The sequence below is a fragment of the Ambystoma mexicanum genome, chromosome 9, assembly GCF_040938575.1.
Source record: "Ambystoma mexicanum isolate Mex_15411 chromosome 9, UKY_AmexF1_1, whole genome shotgun sequence".
NCBI classification, from domain to species: Eukaryota; Metazoa; Chordata; class Amphibia; order Caudata; family Ambystomatidae; genus Ambystoma; species Ambystoma mexicanum.
In genome coordinates, this window is record NC_090931.1 from 783,597,721 (window position 1) to 783,616,360 (window position 18,640).

The 18,640-nt window shown below is 49.0% G+C and overlaps 1 protein-coding gene across 3 annotated transcripts in view; it reads right to left on the minus strand.

The window, feature by feature from the left end:
* The window catches only part of GTF3C3 (general transcription factor IIIC subunit 3), a 598,047-nt gene that overhangs the window by 99,779 nt on the left and 479,628 nt on the right, over nucleotides 1-18,640 (minus strand). The window lies entirely within an intron of this gene.

Genomic DNA, 18,640 nt, shown 5'->3' on the forward strand with positions numbered 1-18,640 from the left:
TTCAGTGCGGAAGCATTTCCTCTTGAGTTTGAGAAGTTCATCACCTAGGCTGTGGACAAGTAAGTGCTCACTTTAGCCTCCCTGAGAGCTAGGCTACCTCTCATAGTTAGAACCCAACACTCTTCTGCTGCCATCTCGCACCCACAGTCTAACAGGAGAAACGCCGACCAAGATAGGTGCACAGATTGAAAAACGACAGGAACAGCAAGACTAAGCATTATCAGTCCTCAACCTTCCCCAACCAGGTAACGACTACATTTTACCTCTCTAGATGATAGGCGCTGAGTCCCGTGCAGAACAAACTAACGCCACCCCTCCGTACTCTTGCCTTTCACAGACAGAAGTCCCATGCATTAACACTTACAATATAAGTGCCCAGCAGACGATTTGAACAAGCAGTAGAAGAAAAGCGTGCTCCACCCAACCCCATTGAACACAGTTCAGCCGAAGGAACAATAAGGTCGACAAGGTCAGAGGTACTAAGAAGGCACACAATAGACCCTCACCTTTTAACCCTTCTAGAGCCAGGCCACCTGTATTTTTTAATAAAAAATAATTAGCACAATAAATAAACTAGCCTGTAGGTCATACATATGAATGTATTCTTCCTTTCACCACAGAGCCAACCAATTCAAGGCGCTGACAACATCATCCGGAACTTCTACGTTCTAGGACAAACTACTACACCTTTTACATCCAACCACATTCCATACTATTAAAAGTGACGTCGAGCAAAGATTGGTCATGATATGCTCTTGCTACAATGAATAATGTATTGAAAAAACAAACAATGAATTAATACTTGTTAGGTTCCTCGGAACGGTCTTCAATATGTTTTACAAATGTTTCTCATTAATGTTGTTTTACACTATGCATATGCACAAATATTGATTTACCCACCATACCATGCCTCAGAAAGCACTTCAAGCAACCTCTAATGAGATGTTAAACATACGTATCTAAAAAGAAATAAAATTAGGCCAATTGAAAACAGCCAAAATAAGGAGCGTAATTGTTATGTATAACTTTACAAAAAAACAGACTGTTGATCTATGAAGGTAACCAGGAATTTAAGTACCTAATGATTACCAGACTTATAGCCATGCAGGATTAGTCCATGTAGGAAAAGACATGGATGCCTTCCCTCCTGAGGTGAGCCACTACCACTGCCAGCAGTTTGGTGAAAACCCTGGGTCTCAATGAAAGACTGTATGGCAGGGCCTTGAACTGGTAATGCTGTTGTCCCGCTACGAACCTCAGGAACTTCCTGTGCTTTACATGAATTGGCACGTGGAAGTAAGCGACCTGTAGATCAGGGAAACCAATTAGGTCTTCAGATCGTGGAATTGCAGGATCTGGGCTAGAGTAACCATCTTGAACTTGTCCTTGCATAATAACAAGCTCAGCAGCCACAGATCCAGAATGGGGCACAAGTCTCTGTTCTTCTACGGCACTAGAAAATAGGTGGAGTACCACCTCTTCCTCGGTCTAAGCGTGGAACCAGTTTGATCGTGCTTTTTGCCAGAAGCTGATGGACCACCTCTTGGAGGATGGGATCTGGAGACCAGGGGGTGGCCAGAGGACCATGGTACGGTGGGCGCTGGAGAAACGGGAGGTAAGAATCCTGACGGATGACCTGTAAGGCCCAAGCGTTGGTGCTGGACAAGCAAAGCCTCCCTCCCACCGGTGACAAGTGATGAAGCCTGTCCCTGAGGTTTTGCGCCCAGGGGAGCGGAGGTGGTCGCTGCAACACCTCCCTGCTGATTACCCCTTCCTCCATCTATCAGGAAGCACCTGCCCCGACCCCTTCCCAGGGAAGGTTGTTCACAGCCCCTTCTGGGCAAAGGCAGCAAAGGGGCAAAAAAACCCTGCCCAGAGAAGAGCACTGCATAGAAAGCTACTGGACTGCAAGCCCTAAAGACTTAGCAGTCACCTCAGATGATTGGACCTTTTGGAGGGCTTTGTCAGCCTTAGCTCAAAAAAAGGTTCGGTCTGTCGAAAGGCATGTCAGCCGTGCTCGTGGCCATGGACTTGCCCATGCAGTCAGCTGTGTCCAGTCCAGATTGCAGCATCTGTTGTGCCATCTCCTTGCCGCCCAAAACCAAGGGCAGATACCCATCACTGATCTCTCCCTCTGGGACGTACTCTGCCGCATTGGCTACCGACGACAAGAAGATGAAGGAGAATTTCACCATGGTACAAGAGACGTTCACGGCCCGCAGTGCTAGAATGCTTGATGCAATCACCTTATTGCCCCACGCGTCAAACCTCTTACTCTCCCTGTCCGGTGGAAGGGATGGAAATGTAGAGGTTTTCAGGCTTGCTATCACGGCCAGAACCACCAGGCTTTCAGGTGAAGCGTGGGTGGAAAGGAAAGCTGGGTCTGACGGAGCAGGCCGGTGCTTCCTTGCCAGGTCCATTCTCTGCTGCCAAAACAGATGCAGGTTTTCCCCACACTTCCAATACCGGGCCATCCAACACCACTTTAAAGGACAGGAGCGTTTCCTTCTTTGGGTCATCGTCCAGAATGTCACAAAGTTCGTATTGACCTTTGGATCTGGACGGAGCTGAGAGCCCCAGAGTTTCAGCCACGTTAGCCATCAGGCACTGGAAGGCTGCCTGCGGCTTACCTGGCTTGGGAGCAGGTAAGATGTCCAACTCAGTGGAAGTGTTTAGGCTGCTGGCTCCTTGCAGGTCCTCTGCCAGGTCCAGTACGTCCTCAGCTCCCCCCTAAAATTCTTCAGGGAAGTCTCCTGCCTCCCTGGAACACATAAGTTCAAGCCCAAAAGGGAAATGGTTGCCCTAATCATAGTAGATGTCATACATCTTAAACAAAAAAGTGTTGCTGGGAAGTTGGACGTGTTCCCGCAGAGCCTACAACAGAGACGATGGCAGGGCCTGGCAACGCCAAGAGACCTTGTGATCCTTCTGGACCAGGTCTGGGCCCTTAGGCATGCAGGAGTGGTGGTCTGAAGGTACCCTGACAGTCGCGGAAGTCAAGGTGGGACACACCAGCGCCGAAGCTGAGAGTGCCACTGCCTGTGCCAAAGGCACTGGGCCGGAGCCGCCAGCAAGAACCTTGGCGAAAATGTCAAGCATCTTCAGGCAGAAGCTCTCCCGTTCCTCCGGCGTGGAATGGTAAAGGCACCTGTGCTGGCTGCTCGGGGAACCCTTACAGTGGTGGCTCTTTTCATTTTCTCCTTCACCACGAATAGGGCCACTCTATCTTCAGAGCGTCACGCTGTGTAACCTCCGCCGAGACTGCAGAGCTTCACCGTTCACCTTGGACAAACATGAAGATCTTCACTACCCATTTCCAGAGGGTGTGCATGGACTGACATGACCCACAATTTTATGGGCGTCGTGGTCCTTGCCCAAGCAGTACAAGCATATCCGGTGTAGATCCGAGACCGGCATCTGCGCACCGCAATCCGCATAAGGCTTGAACGCAGAGGCCTTCGAAGGAGTTGTCATGGCGTTTTCAAAAATATGAAGCTTGACAAGCGTGTTATTGATTAGCTAACAGAGTACATGGAAACAAGCGACAGAGGTCATGGGACGCTGCGCCGCTATACATGCTGGCCCCGATGTCATATCCAGCGCCGGGCGCATAGAGGCATTGGAGGGAACCGACGCAGAGCCCTGCTGCGCCCCCTGGCAGTGGAAATGTTTCCGGAGAACAGCTGCCCTCGGATAGGGATATCAGAAGAGGAACCGTGGCAGGAAAGAATCCATTCGAAATGTAGGTGACCATTCACAAGGCCCTGGGCTTTTCCGTTTGCTTCATCCTTATAAACCCCCACCACTATTAAAGGCAGTTCTCACTTGGACCATGCGCTCGCAATGGGGCTTGGTGGATGGAAACGTACAAGGTGTTTAACACCATGTACAACTCAAAGGGGTCTGGCCTCTAGGGGACCAATGGCCACATGGCCCTCCAGACCCAGAGTCTACATACCCCCCTTTGAAGACCCCATCCCCAAAATCAAGATATGAATGTGACCATTCATGAGGCCCTGGGCACTTCCGCTCACTTCATCCTTCTCCACCCTCGCCCTTATCAAAAGCGGTTCTCACTTGGCCTATGCGCTCGCAATAGATGTTTGTGGGCCCACATTCTTTTAAAAAATGTTACGTCATCAATCCTCAACCTCCATCAATCTTTACACATACCCAAATATGGTCATGTACCGATAGCACATCACGTCCCTAAAAAAATGAATGTAGGGGCAGTCCCTCCACACGACAAATTCACAGACACACCCACTTGACAAAGTGTTTATAAATGAATTCAAATCCTTAGCAAGAAAACATCTCTGCAGTCTACTATGGATGTAATCATCACACTGCTTGTTATCTTCGTTGCTGAATCTCCTTGTAGATTTCCCAACTGCAGGTAATTGAACTCTTGGTTATTACAGTGTTCTCGTTTTCAGCTTGGTACATTATAGTGCATTTTTACTCAATTTTCATCCAAATGTTCTTTTCATATATCTCATTGACTTCTCAATTAACAACATTTATATGTATTATATCTTGAATAACTACATTACATTATAGGGTCTTTTCGAATATCTAATGTTTTGCCATCCCTCTTATCTTTTTGTGGCACAATGGATGATCAAAGTACCAGCAATACATTTCTTCGTATGACAGATCATTGACATAAAAGCGAGTTGTTAGCCTTGCCGGTCAGACTAGCTTGCAGGACAGTTAATTGTTATTGGTGAATTAATCACGGTCATACTTTAATAATTATGATCTTTTTATAGTTTTTTTATGGGATCATCCGGAGCAGAAAACAATGTTTTCATGTATTCTTTTGGGGTGACCTAATATCAGCCATGATAAGACTCCTGGTACAGTGATGCACATTTTCCCCAAGGATCTGTCATTAACACGAACATGGATGCTCAATTGTGGCTTTCCAGTATCAGAGATTGACAGCAGAGCCAAGGAGGTCTTGGAGGACGTAAGGGGCCATTGATTTGGCGTCTACAGCATGCACTTCTCAGAAGATATGTACGAATATCAAAGATCAACAAAAAGCGTCACCCCAGACTCAATCGCAAGTTACTTCCGAATGCTGTTCCAACTGTGTTTCATCACACACAGTCAGGTGAGTAGTAAACATGAATCATTAATATATGTGTATATACACACACAGACATATATATGTATATATAGATTTATAAAAATTGATCACACAATCTCTTAAACTTGTGTCCCGAATGCTAATGAGATGATAGGCTGGACGTTTTTGGGAAATATTGGTATATTTTATTGACAATTTTTCAATTTTCTATTCACACATGTTTTTAAATTTTAGACTTTGAGCTTGGATATATAATCTTGGTACACACAAAAAGTTCAAAGTAATGTGAGCCTTTATGAAAAGTTAATAGCAGTATCTGTTCTTTGCTTATTGCTCAAATGTATTGATTAAAATGTCCAGTATTACCTAGACCACACTGATGGAAGTCCAGACCGTTACCTCAGAAGAAACTACAGACACTTCCAACAACCAAACGGTGAGCCCTACTGACATGCACAGTGGCATCATATAGTGTATTAATTTGTCTATGTTTTATAAATAATATATTGTTTCTATTGATCATTGTTATGAATATATCCACTGAATAAAGAATCAAGCTTCATCATCGAAAACTATCTTGGAATCAACTGAAAGCTACTTCCATTTCAAGTAATATTTTTTCAACTCTAAATATGACTGCAAGTAAACTATAGATTTCTAAGGTCCAGTTAAATTTTTAACAAATTGATAATCATTTGTCGTTTTGACAATAGTTTGAATACAGAATCTTATGATAGTAAGTAGTCATTTTTAATTTAATTTATATTACTAAACTTCTCTTCAAACATTAAAAAATCATATTCGCGCCTCGAAAACACTGGTGTATAGGTGCGTTATAAATGCCATATCATATCAAAATTGTAATCTAATTTTATATACAGGAGGATGCCAGTACTTCGGCAACATACTCTTCTTCAATTCCAACCAGTTAGGCGGAGGAGGTATGCCACATGATACTTTATTGAATGATATTAATTTACACTGGAACTTTTTTTTTCAAAATTATGAAATGAATCAAAAATAATCAAAATCATTTTGTTTACAAGTAATTACATTTTCGAAAATTGTGAATGCATACAATCTTCAATGTAGTAATGTCATTCATCTTCCAACATGCAACATTGGCAGTAATCCTTTCCTAGAAGTATGATTGTACATCAATTACATGGATTCTTTAATTCTCCAAATGCGATATGTATGCATTTAAGTACTGTTGCTGTACAAGTGATAGAAATGAAGAAGGGAGCGATGCAGGGCTACACATTAGCCCCAACTTTGAATGTATTGTTTGATGGACATCTTAGCAATTTCCCTTCTAATAACTCTGATGTACCAGTCGTGGGGGCAGAGAAGACTGGCATCATCTCACAAACGACATACAGACTCTTTAGACTAGTTCACCACCTGCTTGGTTTCTGTGCCACGCATGGCTTAGATATCAACAAGGCAGAGCATATTTCCTAAGGTTTAACCTCCAGATCGATAATGAGAGAATTGAAACGATCACACACTTTGACTATCTGGGGACAAAATACACAGAAAACATTAAACTATCACTTGAGAGAAAATGTAATGGAATCCCGAGTGTCTTTAAATATTTTGGGTAAGATTTTCTTGACCAGCCCTAGAAGTATACCGTGCTCAGGCCATCTCAGCGGTATTATATGGGGCATAAGTGTGGGGCCATAGCAAAACCCCAGCGTTGGCGGTAAATGAAACAACATTCCTAAAGAAATTGATAGAGGTCCCGAGTAATGCACCAAATACCCAACATTATATGGAGATGGGACTGATTCCCATTGACGATCAAAGTATTATTAGACCTCTACTCTACTCTACTGGGTACTGCAACGAACCAGGGCAATTCGACTCTTCTCCCCGCAGGCGAGCCACTCCCTTTAAGGCCAAGGAGGTAAGCCGGCTCTGCAAGACCCTCCCTAGGGGTCTGGGCAAGTGGGACCTCACAGGGAGTACACTCCACTCTTGTAGAGAAGGACTCCCATTCCGATAAAGAACTCCCAGTCCAACGTACGCTATCTGCCTATATGGGAACTGGAAAGACTGTTGTTACTTCTGTTTTGAAACCACCAAACAGTGACATTTCTCCGATCTCTTTGGTTTCAGGTAATGCTGGATCTCGTCTGAACTCCACAGACAAAGAAGAAGGGCACACCCTTTTTGTTTGTAATGACGTATATATAACCTCAAGGTACTTTGAATCAATGAGAAATTCCAACGCAGGGAGGAGAGCGACTTCCACGCAGAGGCAAGCTTCTGACAAGAAGATTTCCTGGAGCAGCAGTGGCATGGAGAGCAAATCACTAGCCAGATGCTGCAAGGCTGGTGTCCTGATTCACCAGGAAGCCAAATTCAGGAAAGAGATGGTAACGGAGAATCAACTGACTCATCTGGTGGCACGACCGCAAGGAAGCCGTGGTGGCCCGGGACATGGTAAATGACACACAGACCAGACTGCAGAAGGGAGGCCGGACCCCGAGCTCTGCACGAGAAGTGCATTTGCAGCTGAGATGAGTAACAGCAAAGGAAACAAACTCTCCCGAGAAGAGAATACAATTAAGAGGTAAGAACTTTGATAATTAAAGCTGGGGATGCCAGCGAGGTTACAGGAGCCTAAAAAACCAGAGTGGGCAGACACCCCGTTTGCACCAGATTACAATTGAGTGAATAGAAAGTCAGAGGACTTTGGCGAGTTCTGAGAAACAAACAGCCTGTAACAATCGAGGCTCTGGCTCTGGATTGCAGGAACAGAGTAAGTCGTGTAACTGAGTAAGCCGGAATGGGCATGTTTTAACTTGCTAGGAACTAGATTGATTAGCAGAGAAACAATGAAACATGGGAAATATATCTCACACTTTGTGAAGACTGGATAACCTGATGAATGAGTAGCTTAACTAGAGTACATTTCAATGCTTGCAGGAGACTAAAGAACAAAAGCAGGCAAGCACGTGAGCAAGATGTTGGTATTGATATGAAAATGTTGACTTCTAGTTTGGAACAAGAGGGGAAACGCATGCAGGGTTCAGTTTGATCTCAGCACTGAAGCACTGAATCAGGTTGTATACAAGTGTAGTTTAATCTCACCAGGGATAGCAGTCGAAACTATTAAAATCTTTGAGTGTATATGATATAGCATTTGAGCTTGACACTAACAGGAAAGCTCAATCCTGAAAAATAGTCCACAAATGCCCTTCAAGATGATTAATATGGATAGTCTTCATCAGGAGGCAGACGTGGAATACACAAAAGACTGGACTCAGGAAGGATATTTCACAGGCTTGTATTGATAGAGGAATTAATCAAAAGGAAGAAAAGGCAACAGAATAATGATGTAAGCAAAAAGCCAAGTCTCTCATACTGGGTGTGATAAGGAACAAGTTACTTACCTGTAACTGTTCTCCAGCATGGGTCTGGCATGGATTCACATGCTCATGAATATTCCCTGTCGTCAGGCTGGGAATCCTCGGTAAAGAGAAAATCAGTTTCAGTTTCGTTTCTGAACTGTCTTTCTATTATTAACCAATCACTGGTCTCTGGGTTATACTGCCCCCAGCCAATGACTGCCCTCTACCCAAGTCCTTCCAATGGCAGCCATCTTCAGATTTGGTAGCACGTAAAGTGACAGTAGGACCAAGAGAAGAGCCACAGAGGGATAGGTGGGAGGGTTCACATGTGAATCCATGCCAGACCCATGCTGGAGAACAACAGTTACAGGTAAGTAACTTGTTCCTTCTCCAGCATGGGGTCTGGCATGGATTCACACGCTCATGAATACGAGAATACATAGCAGTACACACATGCACAACCACGGGAGGTGGCAAGGCTCAACATTAAGCATTTCAACAACTCAACATTAAGCATCTCTTACCTCCTCACCAGGCTCACCTTCAAGCAAACAGGTTGCGCAGCACTGCCTGGCCGACTTTGGACTCCTCCCTGGAATCCCGGTCGACGCAGTAGAATCTCATGAAGGTGTGCGTCGACCTCTATGCAGCAGCCCTGCAGATGTCCAGCAGGGGCACACCAGACAGGAATGCCGTAGTAGCAGCAATCGCTCTGGTTGAATGGGCTCTCGGACGGCCGGGCAAAGGTCGGTTTGCCAACAGGTGACAGTGCATGATGCAGCTGGAGAGCCATCTGGAAATGGAAGCCTTCGAGAGGGCCTTCCCTTGGTTCACAGGTCCAAAGTTCACAAACAGCTGTGATGTCTTCCGAAAACTCTTTGTGCGATCCACGTAGAACTTCAGCGCTCTAGCCACATCCAGCGAGTGCAAAGTCCTCTCAGCCGGCGACGAAGGCGACGGGAAGAAAACAGGTAACACCAAGGGCTCGTTGAGATGGAAGTCCGACGGCATCTTGGGCATGAAGGAGGGGTGCGTCCTCAGCACTAGCCTCGTCTTGTGGAATGTCAGATATGGAGGCTTACACGAGAGGGCCTGGATCTCTCCCACTCGTCGTGCGGAGGTGATGGCCACAAGAAAAGCTGTCTTCTATGATAGGAACGTCAGCGGTGCCGAGTGCAGGGGCTTGAATGGCTGACCCAATAGCCTGGTCAGCACCACATTGAGCTCCGACGCTGGGGCCGGAGCCTTCACCGGCGGGAACGAGCAGAACAGTCCTTTCATGAACTCCTTCACCAGGCGATGCGACCACAGCAACGACTGCCCCAGAGTTCTGGTGTAGCGGGAGATAGCCGCCAGATGGATTTTGATGGAGGCATGTGTCAGCACCGCCTTGGCCAGCGACAGCAAGTACGGCAGCACTTGAGGTGCCGTGATCCGTAGGGGGTTGATCTTCTGTGCACGGCACCAGACAGAGAACCTCTTCCACTTATGTCCATAGCACTTAAGAGTTGAGGATGCCCTGGCCTTTGCAAGGACTTCCTTGCAGTCCGCCGGGATGTCGTAGCCTCCGAACTCTAGTGCTGCAGGAGGCAGGCCTGCAGGTTCAGCGATCCCGGGTCGTGATGTAGGATGGCGCCTCCTTCCCTGGCGAGAAGATCAGTGTCCGTCGGCAGTTTGACTGGGGGGGGGGGGGCGCTGACATGTCCAGAAGGTCCGGGAACCATATCTACCTCGGCCACGCCGGTGCGACTAGGATCATCCTGCACTGGGGCTATTTGAGTGGACTGATGCGTTGCAGAAGCAACGGCAACAGTGGGAACGCATACAGGAACAGGCCGTCCCAGGGGAAGGAGAATGCATCGCCCATGCTCCCCAGCTGGGGAAACCTGCTGGCGAACTTCCGGCACTTGGTGTTTGTTGCCGTCGCGAACAGATCAATCTGGGGACTGCCCCACTGTCGGAATAGGAGGTCGTGGCAGGAGCGCAGCTCTCTGCTGAGTGAGTCGGAAACTGTGTTTTTCACTTCTGCCAGATGAAAAGGTACCAGGAATATCCCCTTGGCGACGGCCCAGTGCCACAGATCCTGCACTTCCGTGGATAGGGCTGGGGATCTGGTACCCCCCCTGCTTCCGGATGTAGAACGTTGTGGTGGTGTTGTCAGTGAGGACCTGTACCACTTTGCCCTTGAGGGACGGAAGGAAACACCTGGGAGCCCAGAACACGGCCCGGAGCTCCAGGACGTTGATGTGCAGGGACCTCTCCTCTGGGAGTCAAAGGCCTCTTGCGCGGAGATCTCTGGTGTGCGCTCCCCATCCCTCCAGGGAGGCGTCCATCATCACCGTTTCCTGGTGCGCTGGGGTCTGGAAGTCCATGCCCGCCGCGAGATGCACGCGAGTGCCCCACCAGCGGATCGCATGATGGAAAGTCTCGTTGAGTGGGATCTTGTCTTCGAAGCTTCCCGCCACTTGCATCCAACAAGCGTCGAGGAACTCCTGCAGTGGCCGCATCCGCAACCTGCACAGACGCATGAGGTAGATGCACGATGACATCATGCAGAGCAGGGACTTGATGGCCCTCACCCTGGCCACTTTGATGGTCAACAGCTGTTGTACCTTGCCCAGGATGGCCCTCGTCCTTTCCTCCAACAATGAGGCCAACAACGCCACTGTGTCGAGTCTGGCTCCCAGGAACAGGGCGTCCTGCGACGGTATTAAGTGGGATTTCGCAAAGTTGATTGAGAATCCCAGTTCCGTGAGCAGGTGACGGTCTTCGCTGTGTGCACGACGGCGAGAACGCTTGACTTTGCTCGGAGGAGCCAATCGCCCTGGTATGGGTTTGCGTGGATCCCCTGCAGTCGCAGCCGCACTGCCACTGGTGCCAGGCACTTGGTAAAGAACATTGGAGCCGACTTCAACCCGAAGGGGAGAGCCTTAAACTGGTAGTGCCGCCCCTGGACCACGAAACGTAGGAACTTTCGATGTCCTTTGTGTATGGGGATGTGAAAGTAAGCATCCTCCAAGTCCAGCGACGATAGGAAGTCGCCTTCCTCCAGCTGTCTCAGCACATGCTGAAGGGTAACCATCCGGAACTTCTGGGCTTTGATGCATTTGTTGATGCGCCGAAGGTCCAGGATGGGCCGCCAGCTGCCAGTCTTCTTTTGGATGAGGAAGTACCGCGAGTATACTCCGGAGCCCCGGAGCCTCGGAGCCTCTTTGGGACGAGTTCTATTGCGCCCTTTCTCAGCATGGCTCATACCTCCAGAAGCAGCTGTGGAACGTGGGTTTCTTTCCTGGCCACAGGTGGGAAATGGGGGCACTTTCTTTGGAACTCCAGAGTGTGCCCGTGGGCCCGGGCATCCAGGACCCAACGGTCAGTGGAGATGGACTCTCACACGCTGATGAAGTTCGCCAGCCGGCCTCCCACCGAGGTGCTTAGGTGAGGGCCCGACGTCACGGCCGGTTCAGTCCTGTTTCGCTGAGGCCTTGCCACCCTGGGCTCCTTGGCGACGACGACGGTATCCATCGGCCTTGCTGCGGCCTCTAAGTTTCCTGCGACGAGGAACGGGCAGCTTGGCGGTATGACGATGAACTGCCGCCGAATCCTTTGGAGGCACCTTGAGATTTGCCTCCGGAGGTCTGAAAGGACTGCCGTCGTTGATGAAGAGTGCCTAGGGCACGGGCCATCTCTGTGTCCGCTTTGATGGCCTGTAGCAACTCGTCCACCACTTTACCGAACAGGTTGTTTCCGTAGAAGGACATGTCCAGTACCCTGGTCTGCACATCCTAACGGAAGTCGGTGGCCCTGAGCCAACCACGCCGGCAAACGCTTGCCCATCTGACAAAAACCGGTATCGGCGATGTCGCTAGCTACAGTGATAGCGTGATCCGACGCCACCTCGTCTTCTTGCAGGATTTCCAGGGCCTCCGCCCTCTTGTCGTCCGGGAGGAAGTGCAGGATAGGGGCGATCTTGAACCACAGCTCCCTATTATAGCGAGTCACGATCGCGAGGGCTTTGGCAGCCTTAATGGTAGTCGCTGCCGACGAGATGACTCGACGTCCCATGGCGCCTAGCTTCTTTTCCTCGCTGTCCGGCGGTGAAGTGGAAGACGACACCGTCGCCCCTGCCACTTTCTTCTTGGTTGCCGCGAAGACAGCAGAATCTGGGGTCGGTTGCGCCCTGAGGCACATAGGAGCGGAATCCGGGAACCGGTACTTCTTCTCGTACCGGTCTCTCTTCGCAGGGCTCGTGAAAGGGTTCTTCAGAAGAGACAGACCCTCGTCCCAAATGTCGTCCAACAGCGGGACCAAGAGTATGGCTTTCCTCTTGGCTTCCCGTCGTTGGTAAAGAAATCCCTCTTTCTTTTGTTCCTCGGGCACAGCTGGAAAAGCTCCGAGGCCCTGACGATGATGGCGTGAAAGGAGCCAATTTCGTCAGGGATGGGGGAAGCCCGGGCGGGAGGCAATGGGAGATCCATTCCGTCATCGCCACCGTCGTCAGTCCCCATCGTCGCCGTCTCTGTCCCAGTCTCCGTCTCATCCCTTGGAGGAGGGGATGGGGGTGAAGGCTGGAAGGGAGGGGGAGGATAGACTGCCTCCACTTGCTTGCTGGACTCCCCGACGGTCCAGGCGCCGCTGGATCGTCCGCTGGGGGTAAGGGCAACCTTGTCCTTATCTCCGTCCAAAGGTCTGCAAAGCCATCAAGATTGCTCCTGAATTGTCCTGTGCCCTAGGCATCGGTTGCTAAGAGATCAACAGCTGGGGAGCGGGGTCCTCCGTTTCCTCCATGGCCCGCGGCTCCTCGTCGGCTCCACCGTTGCTCTCTACGTCCGCCTCACCGGGATCCTTCCCGTAGGTCCTGACCACCTTGAACTTCTTGTCCAGGATAGCTTTGATGCCCGCCAGCTCATCCTCGGAGGTGGTATCTGTGTCTGTTAGGGCTACCGTGCCCCCCCTTCTTTCTCATCCCGGGGTTTCACAGTGCTCTTCTCGATGGCTGGAAAGATGTTTCCCTCCGGGGTGGCAGGGAAACTCTAGGCCCGGAAGTCGTCTCCACTGGGGTAGCCTCCGCAGGCTTCGCCAGGGCCACCACGGCTCCTTCAATCGAGTTCTTCGCCGGGGGAATCGGGGGCCTTCTCGACCTTGGGCGCGTCTGAGGCCTTCACCTTAGGGGGAGGGTCACCGCCTTGACCCCCTTGGCTTTCTCCGTCAGGATTGACCGGGGCTTCTCCCGAAGCTTACCGGGTTCTCCGACTTCCTGGCTCGTGGAAATTGGTGTCTGTGACATCGCGCCCTGCCTGGCAGCAGAGGAGCCCGAACCAACGGCGCTCCCGGTGGCCGCAGACTCGCAGTGCTTTGCCTTTTGTTGGGCCCCCGTCGCCGGAGCACCCTCAAAGGTTTTAGAAGATTGCTCAGACTTCTTCTCACCTGCTGCTGGGCTCTTCGCCTCCAGCCAGCGAGTCGTTTACGACGGTCCTTCATGGTCCGGACGGACATGTTCTTGCAGAATGCACAGTCCTCCTCAAAGACGTTCTGCAGTCCACATCCAGGGCAGTTCCTAAACAGTTTGGATCCAGTAGACGTCGAATCTCCTTTGTCCTGGGCTGGCCATGTCCAAATCGGGGTAGGCTCAAAGGTCTTCCGGAATCCTCCAAGAAATGTAATTCGACAAAAAGCCACCCTTTACGGTTGTAGAAATTTCCAAAACGGGCCCCCGTTGATCAGAAGAAGAATCGGTGGAGCTTGAGGCTCGAATTGACCAAAAAAATAAGAGTAAACTCTTTGAAAAAACGCAATACGCAGTAAAAGCTCGAGAGCTACAGCAGGAGGACTCCCAACACTTGAACGTGCAGTAAAAATCTGAAGATGGCTGCCAGAGGAGGGGCTTAGGTAGAGGGCAGTCATTGGCTGGGGGCAGTATGACCCACAGACCAGTGATTGGTCAATAGTAGAAGGACAGTTCAGAAACTAAACTGAAACTGATTTTTTCTTTACCGAGGATTCCCAGCCTGACGACGGGGAATATTCATGAGCATGTGAAACCATGCCAGACCCCATGCTGGAGAATGTCTTACCTCCCAGTAGTATTGCGAATTACCTAGGTATTTCTGAATTCAGTGGTCAGTCCTGGTTCAGTGAAGACTCTCAGGTGAGCCGGTCTATAACGTAAAAAAAACTGGTGGTACAAATGCAATTTCTCCGACAAGTGAGGTAGAGCTAAGAATAGCCCAATCTGCTTCAGTGCACCTTAATTAGTCTCCGAGCTCGTTCTCCTCCTTCCACAAAACTGTGGGGTCTCCTGCCCTCAGTCACTGTGACTGAGGTTGTTCTGGCCTCGTAGCCTAGGTCCCATTTCTCCTTCTGCCATCTGGTCTTGCCTCAGGCCACCCTGGCTCACTGTACTCGTCCAAATATGTCTGTTTGCTGTTTTTTACCCACACCCCTCAAATCAAATTCCCTCCTCCTGCTCCTCCTTCCATACCCTTTGCCTCGTTCAATCTTATTCCTTCCTCTGCTCCCCTTTCACCACCTAATCTTGAGATCTTAAAACCTTCACCTCTTCTGCACTACCTACCCTCCTGATGTCACTACCTCCTCCTGTTTCATCTTTCCCTTCTTGCCTCCAACACCCCTTAATGGTCCTTGTATCTAAAACTCTCCAACAGCCTGCAATAACCTACGCCAACAACTAATACCAACTAACTGGGTCTTTGCTTTTTATAGTGCTCTGCCTGGGCTGGGCTTCTAGTGAGGGTCTGCATCAGTGTCTTGTAATTGGGGCAGGATTGGTTGCTGCTCCTGGGTGCACCTGGTCTCACTTTGGTCTCTGGGGGCCGGATCAAGCCTTCATCTTGCCTGTCTGCCATTTAGGATTGCACTCTAACCTCCCTAGAGATAGCTGTTCAGGACCCAGCCCCAAATGTTTCCTAAGCAGGTGAATTGTGAGTTAAGAAAAGTCTGAGAAAGCTCAGGGTAACAATTCAGTCTAATTGCAATACTGAATCCTCAGAGAGGGAATGCTATAAGGCGGGATCAATCTGTTATTACTTTTGTTTCTCATGTGATTAAGCCTGTTGCAGAGAAACCACTGTCTTGCAACTTTGCATCTAGTGCACAACCCTGGAGATCACACATGAAGAAACCCACTGTAGGAAGCCCAGCAACTTGTAATATTATTTAAATAATCGATACTCAGTTGTACTTGACAGTAAAATGCACACAGGGCATCAGTCGAGTCTACAATTAGGTAGTGTAAGAGTGCAGAAGGAGGAGACTGACAGGTGATATTTTGGTTCCTGCAGCTTTAATTTACAGTAAAGAGAAAACCTTTATTTCCCTACATCTATGAGGGGTTTCCCTGTCTCAATAGAATTACTAATTGGTCGGTCAGGATGTCTTTTTAAGTTAAAAAGTCCACCGTCCTTTGTCAAAATGTCCCTATCTCTGTCCCTTACATTTAAACTAAAGGAAAAAGGGTGCAACAATTTTCTTGGTCCAGTTGAATGACTCCCTTCTCCTGGACTCGTGGCATAGTACTGATTGTAATATCCACATCGGGCGGGAATGACCCCCTTCCCCTGATTTCAGTACTTCACAAACCAAGAAAAGGATTGCTGATCCTCCAACCCTCTCCTTCAGAATGTTTGCTATTTCCTTACCCCAGGGGGAATGACCTCCTTCCCCTGCAGCACTGGTTTGATCCTCCTCGTCAGTTCAACAGCCAGGAGAATTACTCCCTTCTCCTGGCCTTCCTTGGATTTGTTCTCATAGGTCACACAGATCACAACACCAGGGGGGATTGCCTCCCCTCCCCCAGACTTTCTTGGCTTATTTTCTGTGAGCTCAACTGCCAGGAGAATGACTCCCTTCTCCTGGCCTTCCTTGGCTTATTTCACAGTTCACAGCACCAGAGGGAATTAGTCCCTTCCCCTGGCCTTTCTCAGACTTGTTTCACAGTTCACAATATACCAGAGGCAATTACTCCCTTCTCCTGGTTTATTGTATATTTATTTTCACAGTTCAACTCTATTGGCTTGTTCTGGCAGACCTAGTACACTCTCCAGCCAGGTACTGTGCCGAGGAAGATGACTTACACTAATCTTCCCTTCTGGGTTCGGGTCCCAGACCACTAGCTTTCCTCCACTTGGATTTGTCAGACCCGAGTTCCTTTTCTGCCAGGTATTGCGACGAAGAAGATGCTTTGCGTTACTCTTCTGATTTTGGGACCTCAACCCTTCCCTGGTGTTCAGTGGCTTTACTTGACCCCCAGCATGACAAAGACTTCCTTCAATTTTCTCTAGGGGTTCTCTGCGGGTCCCAGACCCTTCACTGGCGGCCAGTGGTCTCTCTATTTCCAGTGCCCTAAGGGACTTGTTCTCTGAGGCTAGCCTTAGCTTTCCACTCCACCCCAACGGGTCTCCTGCGTTTCCCGTTACCCGCTTCCCAAATGGGACGTGTCACTGGCTCTTCTAGGGTTTGTGGTTCTTGTCGCCAGCCTCTCCAGTCCTCTCTTCTTCTGACTGGCTTCCTCCAGCAGCTCTTCAAGTCCTGCAGCTGCTTCGTATCTGCAAAGTCTCACCCAGTTATTCCCTTCCCAGAAACCTTCCTGGTTTGGACCTGATGGTCCACTTATTACCAGGCATGGGACTGCCAGTCCATCTGCAATACCCATAGGAGTCGGCCTCCTGCTGGCTCCTCTGCTGCTTCTTCTCCCGGTTTGAATTTCCTGTGTAGCTGCTGCAGACTCCCCACTTCTGCGGTAGAAGACGCCGAGTCGTTATTCAGTTTCCTTATTATAGGGCTGGTCCCGCACCTGCGTAACGTCGGTCCTTGTTATTAGTGGTTTAGAGGTAATCCTCATGCTTCTTGCTAGCCACCTCATCTCAGTGTTTTTAGTTTTGTTAGCTACCAAGGCACTGCAGTGATAACTGAGTCTACTGCCGGTAGTTGTCAAATCATCAGGATTACAGAGATACATGGTAGTGTTAGGTAGGGTATTGGGCTCTACGTAGTAGGGAGGTGTGTAAGGTGTTGGGTGTTATACCACAATTCCCTTAGATGGTTGTCCTTTTCCCTAGAGTGGGAGTATCTCCCCATGAGATCGTCCCTCCGAGTACCACCCCCAGGGGGACAATCGGGTAGCAGCCTCACCTCCCTGGCCTCATGGGAAGGGGCTCCCCCTCGAGGAGAAGTGACAACCTCCAAGGATTTGCACACTAGCCATCATCCAGTAATGGATGTTCACTTCCTAACTCAAATTTAACCCCTCTAAGACCGAATTCGTCCTCATCGGTCCATTCAGCTAAACAACAACTCATCCAACAATTGCTCAATGATATGCGCATAGGATTTTATCTGCAACTCTTGAGCAAAATCCTTAGGCTTCACCATTGACAGCAGCCTGTCCCTCCAGAAACACATAGCCAAGAAGGTCCAAACAGCAGGCTCCAAATCTCCGCTCTTTGTAAATCAAACCATTGATCCCACCGCAGGTATTCCAGACCATAGTGCAGGCCTATGTGGTCTTACAGAGAGGAGAGGGGGGAAACGCCCTCCTGTTGGGGCTACCAGCCACTCCCTTGGCTCCCCTAAAAACAATTCAGGACACTGCAGCACACCTTACTACAGGTGTGCAGCAATTTGTTTTCAGAATTGTACTATGCAACCTTCTCTCCAGGATACTATTCAAGACCTCATGTATCATCTACAAAGAAGTCATGAGCAGCACACCTGCTTACCTGGAAACTAACGTCCACATATCTGGTGGCAAACGCTCCTCACTCAAATCAACAAACCGATTTGAATCACAACTTGTCTGTAAAAAAAGGACTCACAAACAATCCTTCTCTTGTCTTGCCCCCACTCTCTGGAACTCAATCCCCGTATCGTCTAGGAATATCCCCACAATTCTCCAATTTTGCAAGGACTAATACCAAAGAAGACAGACTGATGCACAGACGGCAACTCACAGTACTGCACTAATGTTAACGGACACCAGACCAAACATACACACTATACAACGCGCTGCTGCTCTCGAGCTAGGTAAACACTTTAAACAATAAAATAAATAGGGTCACACGACTTTAGGGAGAAGCTCACAGAGCTAAGAACTTTTTTCTGTAATGTAGAGTAACTTGTAAAAATATAAAATAATAAACGGGTAGGGTCTGTTGAATGAAACTGACCG